Source organism: Trichechus manatus, unplaced genomic scaffold (assembly GCF_000243295.1).
Source record: "Trichechus manatus latirostris isolate Lorelei unplaced genomic scaffold, TriManLat1.0 scaffold00052, whole genome shotgun sequence".
In the NCBI taxonomy this organism is placed as follows: domain Eukaryota; kingdom Metazoa; phylum Chordata; class Mammalia; order Sirenia; family Trichechidae; genus Trichechus; species Trichechus manatus.
Genome location: NW_004443988.1, coordinates 14,581,174 through 14,593,784, shown reverse-complemented (window position 1 = coordinate 14,593,784; position 12,611 = coordinate 14,581,174). Strand labels below are relative to the sequence as shown.

General features: G+C 42.5%; 1 protein-coding gene across 2 annotated transcripts in view; it reads right to left on the bottom strand.

The window, feature by feature from the left end:
* The window catches only part of MAPK6 (mitogen-activated protein kinase 6), a 38,526-nt gene extending 37,649 nt beyond the window's left edge, over window positions 1-877 (bottom strand). Inside the window, exon 1 of one of the 2 annotated variants that reach the window (XM_023732485.1) lies at window positions 671-877. The gene's annotated coding sequence lies outside the window, so the exon portion shown is untranslated. Of the gene's footprint in view, window positions 1-240; window positions 396-670 lie in introns of those variants that run through there. The other variant, XM_004377671.2, reaches the window with a different exon arrangement.
* Window positions 878-12,611: the final 11,734 nt, after the last annotated feature.

Sequence of the window (12,611 nt, the reverse complement as noted above, 5' to 3'; positions counted from 1 at the left end):
CCCACGCGGGGACCCCGGCCCGCCGGCCTGCGCAAGGACACGCCGGCCAGGCCCGAGCGGCGGACTGACAGACAGGGTGGCGGGCGGGAGACGGAACAAAAGCGCCTTTGTTGAGCGGCGGCCGCCAGAGGATCACACACAATGGAGGAGGGAGCCGGCGCCGCCGCCGGGCCCGCCGCGGCTCCCTCCCGAAACGCCCGCCGGCCCGTCCCGCACACGTACACACACACACACACTCACGGGACTTCTCCGACTCGTCGGGGGAGCGCGGGGTCTGCGGACAGCCCGCAGGATCCGCTCAGGTCTCCGGCTGTGCTGGCGGCAGCGGCGTCTCCGAGACTCTCGCTTTGCCGCAGTCGCCGCCATGTAACCCCGACCCGCGAGAGAGGGCGGGGCCACCGGGAGTTACGCCACGGTCACGTCACAGGCTCACGCCACGGGTTCCCCCGCCCGGTCAGAGCGTCGCACGCGCCGGAATTTCCAACGCCGGTGACTGGGCTCCGCGCGCCTGGTCCGCCGCCTCTGGTGGGCTGTGCTGCGGCCTCGCCCGGAAGCGGAGAAGCTGGACCCAGTCTGCTCTTTTACCTGCACGGCCTAGAGCACGAAGTGACCAAACGTTTACTGAGCACCTACTACATGCAAGGCATTGGACAACCCGAAAGAAACTGACCTTCGTCCTGCTTCCGGGGCCTGGACGGGAGCAGGAAGGCTGGACCTCAAGATGGATCGACTGGAAGGCTGTAACAGCTGTAGTACAAGGCAAACGCATTAGAGGGCAAGTGCTGAGAAAGGCATTAATTCTGTCAGAAGCTGGTGGAAGGCTTCCTGGAGAGGATGTCATGAGTGGCCTTTCAGCTGCAGCGGGAAGGAGCCGATAGACTAGAGGAGGTGAGGGGGAGGGTGTACCAGTGGAAGGACGAGCATGAGTAAGACAAGGCAGAGAGTACCCGGCTGGTTACAGGAACTGGGAGGAGACTAATTTGAAGCGTAGAATGTGGGAAGGTTGGAGGTTGGAGTCCATCCAGAGGCAACTCAGAAGAAATGCCTGGCAGTCTACTTCTGAAAAATCAGCCATTGAAAACCCTATGGAGCACAGTTCTACTCTGCCACACATGAGGTCACCTAAGTAAAAATGGATTCCACGACAACTGGTACTGGTACTGTGAGATGTAGTGGGAAAGGTAGATTGGTGCTTTCTTGGTCCCATTTCTTGGCTAAAGAGGAAACTTATTTCACTTATCATGACTTATGAGTACAAGGAGCTTTTCTAGTACTTAGGTGAAGTTTAAGGAGGTATTTAAGGTCAGCATTTTTTTTTCAGTGACTTAATTATCATCCTGATGACAGCCAGACATACTGCAGTCCCTTATTCATAATTATGCACATCTTCAAGAGTGAGGCAAAGACCACTTCAGAGATCACAGTATGGCTTAAAGTGATTGAGGTGACTTTAATGGTTTATGTTTTTCATATTTAAAACAATACCATCTGAGTACCAGGTGTGAGGAAGGAGGTGGAGAATGGATAAAACCAAGAGAAAGGGGCGGTTTGTTCCAACTGCAGGATTTCTAACTTGTGGATTCAGCCTCTGCAACAAGAGTGCCTTACCTGTGACGTCTATTCATCTCTATTGCCCTGCTCTAGGCTTCCCTTGGATTCATAGGGCACCTTTTCTCCCACTCTGTCTGCACTTTTGGCCCTCTCCCATCAATATTTAATCACCTGAGGGAGAAGGTCACTATGAGTCGAACTGACTCCACGGCAACTGGGTTTGTTTTTTGAGGAAGAAGGGGGTGTGATTTAGGACATAACATTGAAGCCATTATTCCTGGTCCTAGAATGTGACCCAGCTGGAGCTAGACTCACAAGGACACATCAACTGGACCCTCAGGTATAAATACAATAGCTAGGACAACCTTGGAAAACATCTTTTAGGGAACTTTTCACATAAATTAATAAAACAGCACAAATGGCCCACACACTTTCCACTCTTACCTTTTCTGTTAGCATTACTGAAGAGTAAGATTGTTGGACCAACAAAGACCCTCCTGACTGTCGTTACTAAAACCTGTACCAATAATTATTATGAAAGATGATTCAAAATGTAGAATCACATTGATCTAGCAGTTTTTAGCCAATCGGTGAAAAGGTGAAGCTTTCAATGATTTTACCCATTTGTGATGTTAAGATATACTAATGATTATATAACGTTCCTCAGACATGGCTGTGGCAGCACGCTTGTCTGTTTTCCCATTCTTGCCTATTATGTAATGCCCCTTGGACTCAGGCAGACGTTAGTTCTGGCAGCATGCTTGTACATTTCCCACTTTTGCCTCTTTGAATATATACTGAATAAAACCTTTCTTTTTGCTTTACTAAACTTTGTGATGTTTTTACCCTACAACAGGTGGAAGAGTAAATAACAAGCAGTGTGCCCTGGTGGCACAGTGGTTAAGAGCTCAGCTGCTAAACAGAAGGTCAGCAGTTGAAATCCACTAGCTGCTCCTTGGAAACCCTATGGGGCAGTTCTACTCTGTCCTGTAGGGTCGCTATGAGTCGGAATCCACTTGACAGCAACGGTTTGTTTTTTTCGTACCTTCCCTCAGAACCCTGGTGGCGCAGTGGTTAAGAGGTTGGCTGCTAACCAAAAGGTCAGCAGTTCGAATCCACCAGCTGCTTCTTGGAAACCCTATGGGGTGGTTCTACTCTGTCCTATAGGATCACTTGAGTTGGACTGGATGGCAATGGGTGCTTTCCCTCAAAAAACCCAAAAACTAAACCCATTTCCAGTGAGTCGATTCTGCTTCATAGCAATCCTATAGGTCAAAGTAGAACTGTCCCATAGGGTTTCCAAGGCTGTAATCTTCATGGAAGCAGACTGCTACATCTCCTGCAGAGGGGCTGGTGGTTCAAAACACCAATGTTTTGGTTAGCAGCCAAGTGCCTAACCACTGCATCACCAGGGCTCCTGCCCTCCCTCAAGGAGCTTGTAATGTAGAATCAACTGCTGACTTCCAGCAAAGACCACCAAAATAACTTGTGAAGCAAGTAAACCCAAGTATATTGCTGTCGGAAAGAATTATGGGAGACCACTACACATGGCATCTCAAAAGACAGGTCAAGGGTGAGATATTTAAAAGATTTTGGCAGTGTGGTTTAAGGCAGGTCATTTAGTGAGACAACCTGATTAGGACTGGGCTAAATTTGTGATATAATGATTTAGGGAAGGGAGAGTTTTGAAGTGAGCCTAGAAAAGTAAACAGTTGTTTGATAAACCCAGTAGAGCAGTCTTATTCTAAGGAGGGGGCTATTTATCCTGATGAAAGCTAGTTCAGTAGTCTGTTGTTCAGGTAAATGGATTTTCAGGAAGTACCTGAAACCACATTAGAATTATTTGCAACCTCATCTTCTTGGGCAAGAATATCTTGGAATTAAAGTTATGTTTATGAAGACAGTCGAATTGTAAAGTAATGTTAATTTAGCCAGTCTTCTTAATCCTATTGTGGGGCTGTAAATGGTTTCAGTTTTCAGTAGTTTTTCAAACTGCAGATTGTATGACCCATTAGTGAGTAGTGAAATCATTTTGCTGGATGATGACCTGCGTTTTTTTCTAATGAAATAGAACAAAATAATAAATAAGAAAACATCACTTATAATAAGGGTATTATTGTTTTGTGAAACTTTTGGTTATGTACCATATTTTAATAAATTTAAAATGCCATCTATTATGAGACACGCCATTATTTCATGTACTATTAAGAAAGAGAAAACTATCAAAATTTGATATTTCTATTTATTTGCAGAAGGCCACTGTTGTAGTGTAGGCTCCCTGGGTGGTGCAAACTGTAGCTCACCCACAGGTGCCTCAGAAGAAAGACCTGGCAGTCTGCTTCTAAAAGGTCATAGTCATAAAAACCCATGGAGCAGTTCTACTCTGAAACACATGGGGTCACCATGAGTTGGAGTTGACTGGATGGCTACTGGTTTTGTTTTTTATTTTTGGTTGTAGTGTAGGGATGCAGCTAAGGCGACATAACTGTAGCATAAGGCAGTGTCGAACGAGTGCTTCCTGAGCACAGATACAAATTACCTGCTCTTGTTGGAACCTGATAGAAGGAACAATTGATGAGGACTGGGGACATCAAGAAGAACCCTGGTGAAACCAGCACAACTTGTCCAAGGCAAGGTCATGGAAACTCCAGAGACACATCCAAACTCCCTGAAGGATGGAAATTACTGGGCTGAGGGCTGTGGGGACCACAGTCTTGGGTAACATCTAGCTCAATTGCCATAACACAGTTTATTAAAAAAATGTTCTACATTCTACTTTGGTAAGTAGCGTCTGGGATCTTAAAAGCCTGTGAGCGACCATCTAAGATACTCCACTGGTCTCACCCCTTTGGGAGCAAGGGGGAATGAAGAAAACAAGATACAAGGGAAAAATTAGTCCAAAGGACTAAGGGACCACATCTGCCACGGCCTCAACCAGACTGAGTCCAGTACAGCTAGACGGTGCCTGGCTACAACCACTGATTGCTCTGACAGGGATCACAATAGAGGGTCCTGGACAGAGCTGGAGAAAAATACAGAACAAAATTCTAGCTCACTAAAAAAGACCAGACTTACTAGCCTGACAGAGACTGGAGAAACCCCGAGAGTATGGCCCCCAGACACCCTTTTAGCTCAGTAATGAAGTTCACGCCTGAGGTTCACCCTTCAGCCAAAGATTAGACAGGCCTATAAAACAAGATGAGACTGAAGGGGCACACCAGCCCAGGGGCAAGGACTAGAAGGCAGGAGGGGACAAGAAAACTGATAATAGGGAACCCAAGGTTAAGAAGGGAGAGTATGTCGTGGGGGTAGCAACCAATGTCACAAAACAATATGTGTACTGATTGTTTAATGAGAAACTAGTTTGTTCTGTAAACCTTCATCGAATGTACAATAATTTTTTTAAAAAAGGGCCCTGGTGGCACAAGTGCTTAGCTGCTAACTGAAAGGTTGGTGGTTCAAACCTGCCAGCCTCTCTGAGGAAGAAAAGATCTGGTGATCTGCTCCCATAAATATTTTAGCCTAGAAAACCCAATGGGGCAGTTCTACTCTGTCATATAGAGTCTCTATGAGTCAGAATTAACTTGATGACACACAGCAACAGGGACATCAGGGAAAGCGTTGGCTAGAAGAAAGCATTTGAGCTGGGCTTGATCCCACAGAGAAGTATCAGGAAAAAGACATTCCCAGGTGAAACAGCAGCATGTAGAAAGACATGAGCACACAGGGCACGCTGGAAGATGGGGGAAGTCTGGTGTAACAGGTTCATGGGGTGCCTGGGGGAATGTGGACAAGTTAGTACTAGATCGAAAAGGCCTTGATTGTGATGCCAAAACATTTGGATTTTATTCTAAAGGCAGTAGAAGAGGAATTTGGGTGAAACAACTACAGGTAGTCCCTGATTTAGGACGGGGTTCCGTTCAGATGACTTCAGTTCTGACATAAGTCAAATACCTCTTTTTTTTTTAGTTTTCATTATTATTGCCTTTTATTATCAGTATCTTTATAAATCCAATCTTTGAACATCTGCAGGTGAACATTCGAGAATGATAACATCAGCAAAGTACGTGCTACAGCATTGTATGCAGTAGTACATATTACTAACAATAAGATGTACAAAAAAAAAAAAACGGTTGTAAGTGCTGTTTGTGGTAACGCCACTAAGTCGAGGACTACCTGCAGTATTTTAAAAAAGATAGCTCTGTCAGTAGTGAAAAGGGTGGACTGGATGAGCAGGAGGTTGGAGACAAGGAGAAGGCAGGAGACTTTATTTTTTTCTGCCCTGCATCCAATCTCCCATATTCTAGTAACTGCTCTGAGTTCCTTTAAGGAACCACGCTTTCCCAAAGAAAAAACAAAACTAAACCCATTGCTGTCGAGTTGATTCCAACTCATAGCAACCCTACAGGACAGAGTAGAACTGCCCCATAGGGTTTCTAAGAAGTGGCTGATAGATTCGAACTACTGACCTTTTTGGTTAGCAGCTGAGCTCTTAACCACTGCCCCACCAGGGCTCCAGGATAAAATCTGAAAAACCAAACCCACTGCCGTTGAGTCGATTTCAACTCATAGCGACCCTATAGGACAGAGTAGAACTGCCCTGTAAGGTTTCCAAAGAGCACCTGGTGGATTCGAACTTTCAAGCTTTCGGTTGGCAGCCAACCTTTTGGTTAGCAGCCAGACTCTTAATCACTATGCAACCAGAGTTTCCCAGTGTGTGTAAATAAGACTTCTGTTACAAGTGACAGAAAACTTAATCAAAACTGGCTTAAGCATCAGACAGACAGAGATTTTAGATGATCGTTGCAACTTTAGTGGGCATGGAATGGAGATGACAATACAAGAGATGTTCTTAGAGCAGAATCAGTTGGACTAGGTGAATGCTTGGCCAGGGGAAGGGTAAATCTTGAGTAACCACAGTTGCTCCCATATCACCTGTTTTAAATTCCCTCTTTAGGCCACTTGTTTTATCTTTTTCCAATTTGATTGCTATGCTCATGTGAAGATATACTGCCAAATACTATCATGATTTTCAAAACAGAGGAAGAAATACAATTTAGCAATATAGTCCACTAAGCTAGATGCCAATCACTGGAAAATGTCTAAAATAAATCATTGAACACAGTATGTATGAGCTCTTAGGGAAAACGTAGCACTTACTGGGAGTCATCATAGGTCCCTTCAAGTAAGTCATTACAAAGAAACACTGCTTCCTTTCTCATAGGATTATTATAGAGCTAAACCAGGATGTTGGTCATTTAGGAAGGCAAGACAACTTTGTGGATAAAATGGAGAGACGTAGGCTTAGATTATGGGCAGAGGAAGTCTAATTCACAGAGTGCTGACTACGTAATGGAGCGATGTTGATCTTGAGGGAGTTGTCCAGAAAAGCAATAAGGCTTTCCCCTCTTTGTCCAGTTCTAATATTTTTATCAATGCCTTAAGACACTTACCAAATTTAAAAAAAAAACAAAAAACGGTTGCCACTCAGTCGATTCCTACTCATGGCGAACCCATATGTGTCAGAGTAGAACTGCGCTCCATAGGGTTTTCAGTGGCTGGTTTTTCAGAAGGAGATCAGTAGACCTTTCTTCCCATGCTCCACTGGGTGGACTCAAACCTCCAACCTTTCGGTTAGCAGCTGAAAACTTTCACTCAGAGGGATCGGAATATGATAGATGACAGTAATTATTTAAAATCATCTCATGGGTTGTAAAGTTTTTTTTTAAAGATGAAATGTGACTGCAGTAAACATACTGTATCTTTCTTCAGAAAAATCATTTGAAACCACCAGGATTTGGGAGACTCGGCTTGACCTGATAATGTGACAGTCACTTACAAATATTTATACAGTGTGAGCAGCTGCTAAAAACCTAACAGAATGTAGACTGTGTTAATAGAAAACAGCGTCCACGTCACAGGGAGTACCAGACTTGTGCTAGTCACCTGAGGATTTCTGAATTTATATGTTCAAATATAGGCACCACCAAGTCAACATAATCCAGCACATAAATAAAAGGAAAGAAAAGAATCACATGATCATCTCAATTGATGCAGAAAATGCATTCCACAAAGATCCATTCCTGATAAAAACTCTCAATAAAATAGGTATAGAAGGGAAATTTCTCAACATAATAAAGGGCATCTATGTAAAACCAACGGCCAACATCATTATTAATGGAGAGAGGCTGAAAACATTCCCCTTGAGAACAGGAACAAGACAAGGATGCCCTTTATCACCATTCCTATTTAACATTGTGCTGGAAGTCCTAGCTAGAGCAATAAGGCAAGAAAAAGAAATAAAGAGCATCCAAATTGGTAATGTAGAAGTTAAACTGTCCCTGTTTGCGGATGATATGATACTATACATAGAAAACCCTAAAGGCTCCATCAGAAAACTACTGGAACTAATACAAAGATTCAGCAGAGGATTAGGATACAAGAGAAACATACAAAAAAAATCAGTTGGATTCCTATACACCAATAAAGAGAATGATGAAAAGGAAATCAGGGAAACAATACCATTTTTATAATAGCCCCTAAAAAAAAAAAAAATTAGGAATAAATCTAACCAGGGATGTGAAAGACCTATACAAAGAAAATTACAAAATACTACTGCAAGAAACCCAAAGGGATCTACATAAATGGAAATACATACCATGCTCATGGATAGGTAGACTCAACATTGTGAAAATGACAGTTCTACTCAAAGCAATTTACAAACGCAATGCAGTCTCAATCCAAATACCAACAACATTCTTTAAAGAGATGGAAAAACTAATCATTAACTTTACATGGAAAGGGAAGAAGCCCTGGATAAGTAAAGCACTTTAAGAAGAAAAATAAAGTAGAAGGACTTGCACTACCTGACCTCTGAACCTACTATACAGCTACTGACCTCAGAACCTACTATACAGCTATGGTAGTCAAAACAGCCTGGTACTGGTACAACAAGAAATACATCCACCAATGGAACAGAATTGAGAATCCAGATGTAAATCTATCCACCTATGGTCACCTGATCTTTGACAAGGGCCCAAAGTCCATCAAATGGGGAAAAGACAGTCTTTTTAACAAATGGTACTGGCAAAACTGGATGTCCATCTGCAAAAAAATGAAACAGGACCCATACCTCACACCATATATAAAAATAATTCAAAATGGATCAAATACCTAAATACAAAGCCAAAAACTATAAAGTTCATAGAAGAAAAAATAGGATCAATGCTAGAGGCCCTAATACACGGCATCAACAGGATACAAACCATAACCAACAACACACAAACTCCAGAAGATAAGCTAGATAACTGGGATCTTCTAAAAATTAAACACTTATGCTCATCAAAAGACTTCACCAAAAGAGTTAAAAGAGAACCTGCAGACTGGGAAAAAATTCTGGGGCATTACAAGTCAGATAAAGATCTAATCTCTATAATCTACAAGAAAATCCAACACCTCTACAACAAAAAGACAATCCAATTTAAAAATGGGCAAAGGAAATGAACAGACACTCCACCAAAGAAGACATTCAAGCGGCCAACAGACACATGAGGAAGTGCTTGGGATCGGTAGCCATTAGAGAAATGCAAATTAAAACCACAAAGAGATACCATCTCACCCCCAGCATTACTGGCATGAATGAAAAACACTGGAAATAACGAATGCTGGAGAGGCTACCGGGAGATCGGAACTCTTATGCACTGCTGGTGGGAATGCATAATGATACAACCATTTTGGAAAATGACATGGCACTTCCTTAGAAAGCAAGAAATAGAAATGCCATATAATTCAGCAATCCCACTCCTAGGAATATATCCTAGAGAAATAAGAGCCATCACGTGAATAGACGTATGCACACCCATGTTCGTTGCAGCATTGTTCACAATAGCAAAAAGATGGAAACAACCTAGATGCCCATCAACAGATGAATGGATAAACAAACTATGGTACATACACACAATGGAGTATTATGCAACGATAAAGAACAATGATGAATCTGTGAAGCATCTCATAACATGGATGAAACTGGAGGACATTATGCTGAGTGAAATAAGTCAATCACAAAAGGACAAATATTGTATGAGACCTCTACTGTAAAAACTCATGAAAAAGTTTACATACAAAAAGAAACAATCTTTGTTGGTTACGAGGGATGGGGGGGAAATACTAAATAGACGATAGATAAGTGGTAACTATGGTGAAGGGTAAGACAGTACACAATACTGGGGAAGGGAAAGCCAGCACAACTTGTACAAGGAAAGGTCATGGAGGCTCCATAGACACATCCAAACTCCCTGAGGGACTGAATTGTTGGGTGGAGGGCTGTGGGGACCATGGTCTCGGGGGATCATCTAACTCAATTGGCATAACACAGTTTATAAAGAAAATGTTCTACATTCTGCCTTGGTGAGTAGCATATGGGGTCTTAAAAGCTTGTGAGCAGCCATCTAAGATACTCCACTGGTCTCACCGCTTCAAGAGCAAGGGAGAATGAAGAAAACAAGATACAAGGAAAAGATTAGTCCAAAGGACTAATGGATCACAACTACCATGGCCTCTACCAGACTGAATCCAGTACAAATAGATGGTGCCCGGCTACCACCACTGACTGCTCTGACCGGGATCACAACAGAGGGTCCCGGGCAGAGCTGGAGAAAAATGTAGAACAAAATTCTAACTCACAAAAAGAGACCAGACTTACTGGCTTGACAGAGACTGGAGAAACCCTGAGAGTATGGCCCCCAGACACCCTTTTAGCTCAGTAATGAAGTCACGCCTGAGGTTCACCGTTCAGCCAAAGATTAGACAGCCCCATAAAACAAAACAAGACTGATGGGGCACAACAGTCCAGGGACAAGGACTAGAAGGCAGGAGGGGACGGGAAAGCTGGTAATAGGGAACCTAAGGTTGAGAAAGGACAGTGTTGACATGTCATGGGATTGTTAACCATTGTCATAAAACAATACGTGTACTGTTTTAATGAGAAACTATTTGTTCTGTAAACATTCATCTAAAGTACAATAAAAAAATTTTTAAAAAATATAGGTACCACATAAAACAACTACACATAACAAACTAGTGTTAAGAGGAGAACATGGTATGGAAACCATGTTCTCTGAAGAAAAGATGAAGGAATTGGGTCTGCTTAACTTGCAGAAGGAAACCCTGGTGGCATAGTGGTTAAGAGCTATGGCTGCTAACCAAAAGGTCAGCAGTTTGAATCCACCAGGCGGTCCTTGGAAACCCTATGGGGCAGTTCTACTCTGTCCTATAGGGTCGCTATGAGTCAGAATCGACTTGAGGGCAACGGGTTCAACGCGTAACTTGCAGAAGTGAGATTTGCTAGCTGATGTAAATATGTTAAGGGTAGTTATGCAGAAGAGAATAGATTTATCCCATGTTGCTCCAGAATTCAAATCTAAGACCACTGGGAGGACTATTACCAAGAGGAAGATTTTGGCTCAGTGTAAGGAAGGCCTGTTTTGGATATAGGCAGTCCCTGGGTTATGAAAGAGGCATTCCTAAGTCTGTCTTTAAGTCGAATTTGTAGGTAAGCCAGAACAGGTACATACAGTTCTTATTTAGCATCAGTCAAATGTTTGTCTTAGTAGATAGTATACATTTTTAAGAGCTTGTCTGCTGACCAAAAGGTTGGAAGTTCAAATCCACCAGGTGCTCCCTGGAAACCCTATGGGGCAGTTCTACTCTGTCCTATAGGGTCACTATGAGTCAGAACAAATTCAGCGACAATGGCCTTGGTTTTGTTTTTCGGTATGCCTATAAAACACTTAAGAAACACTTCCAAACCGTGCAATGTTTTCATGTGCGTCACAAAGTACTGCGTGCATTCGTTATTGTATTTAAATCAAAATTTTAATATAATAGGCTTTATGGCAGTGCAAGTTGCGCATAAGTTGAATGTTGTTAATTAGGGGACTTACTGTAATAGGCTTTACTGCAGTCTTTTCTTAAGTACGAGTCGTCCATAAATCGGACGTTTGTAACCCAGGTACTGTCTGTATTGGAACTGAGCCACAGTGGACAGGAGTTCCTGGTAAAGTGAGCTCTGCATCTCTGGATGCATTCAATCAGAAAATAATGGCCACCTATCAGGGATTCTGTAAAGGAATAGCTGTGAGTAGAGAGACAATAACTTCCAAGAGCTCCATCCTGAAGCTTCTACGTTTATGCTCTTAATTTAAAAGGACTGTTCTCCTAGACATGGTTTCTAGAAGAACATACTGTAATTTGATTTGTAAACAAACCAAACAACTTTCCACTGAAGAGATTCATTGCCAAAATAATGGAAAGAATGTCTTCAGTAAACAAATCCATCACAGTTGTATGGGAAGTTCCAACTCATGGCAACCCCACGTGTGCAGAGTAGAACTGCTCCATTGGGTTTTCAAGCCTGTGACCTTTTGGAAGCAGATCTCCAGGCCTGTCTTCTGAGGTGCCTCTGGGTAGGTTTGAACCACCAACCTCCAGGCTAGTAGTCAAGCGCTTAACCATTTGTGCCACCCAGGGACTCCAAACGCTTTATGTACACTATATCATTTTCTCAAGTAGTGATAAATGTTTGAGCCCATTATGAGATTTTGTAGAAAAGTTGCAATAACTTACTTAATGAGACAAAATTTAGCCTTCCTTGTAATAAAATCAATTTCTGAAATAAAAATCTGTATACTTACTTTTGAATAATTGTTAAATAAACACCTAAATGGACTGGGAAATACCTATTGGAATAATTTTATAACATAAATAACTGAATAATCTAAGGATCCACATATAATTTATCTGCCCTAGAAATAGTATTTTTCTGGAAGTAGGACAAATTTGTAGAAATGATAGAATTAAGCTAGTAATAGAAAAATCACAACCCTCCCTGTGATGGTTAAGATTGTGTGTCAACTTGGCTGGGCCATGATTCTCCGTGTTTTAATGTAATCACTCCCATGATTGAATATACTGTGAGTAGCCAATCAGATGAAAGGGAGTCTCCTTGGGGGTGTGGCCCGTATCTGTATATAAGCAGACCTTCTGGCTTTCTGCTCTCTCTG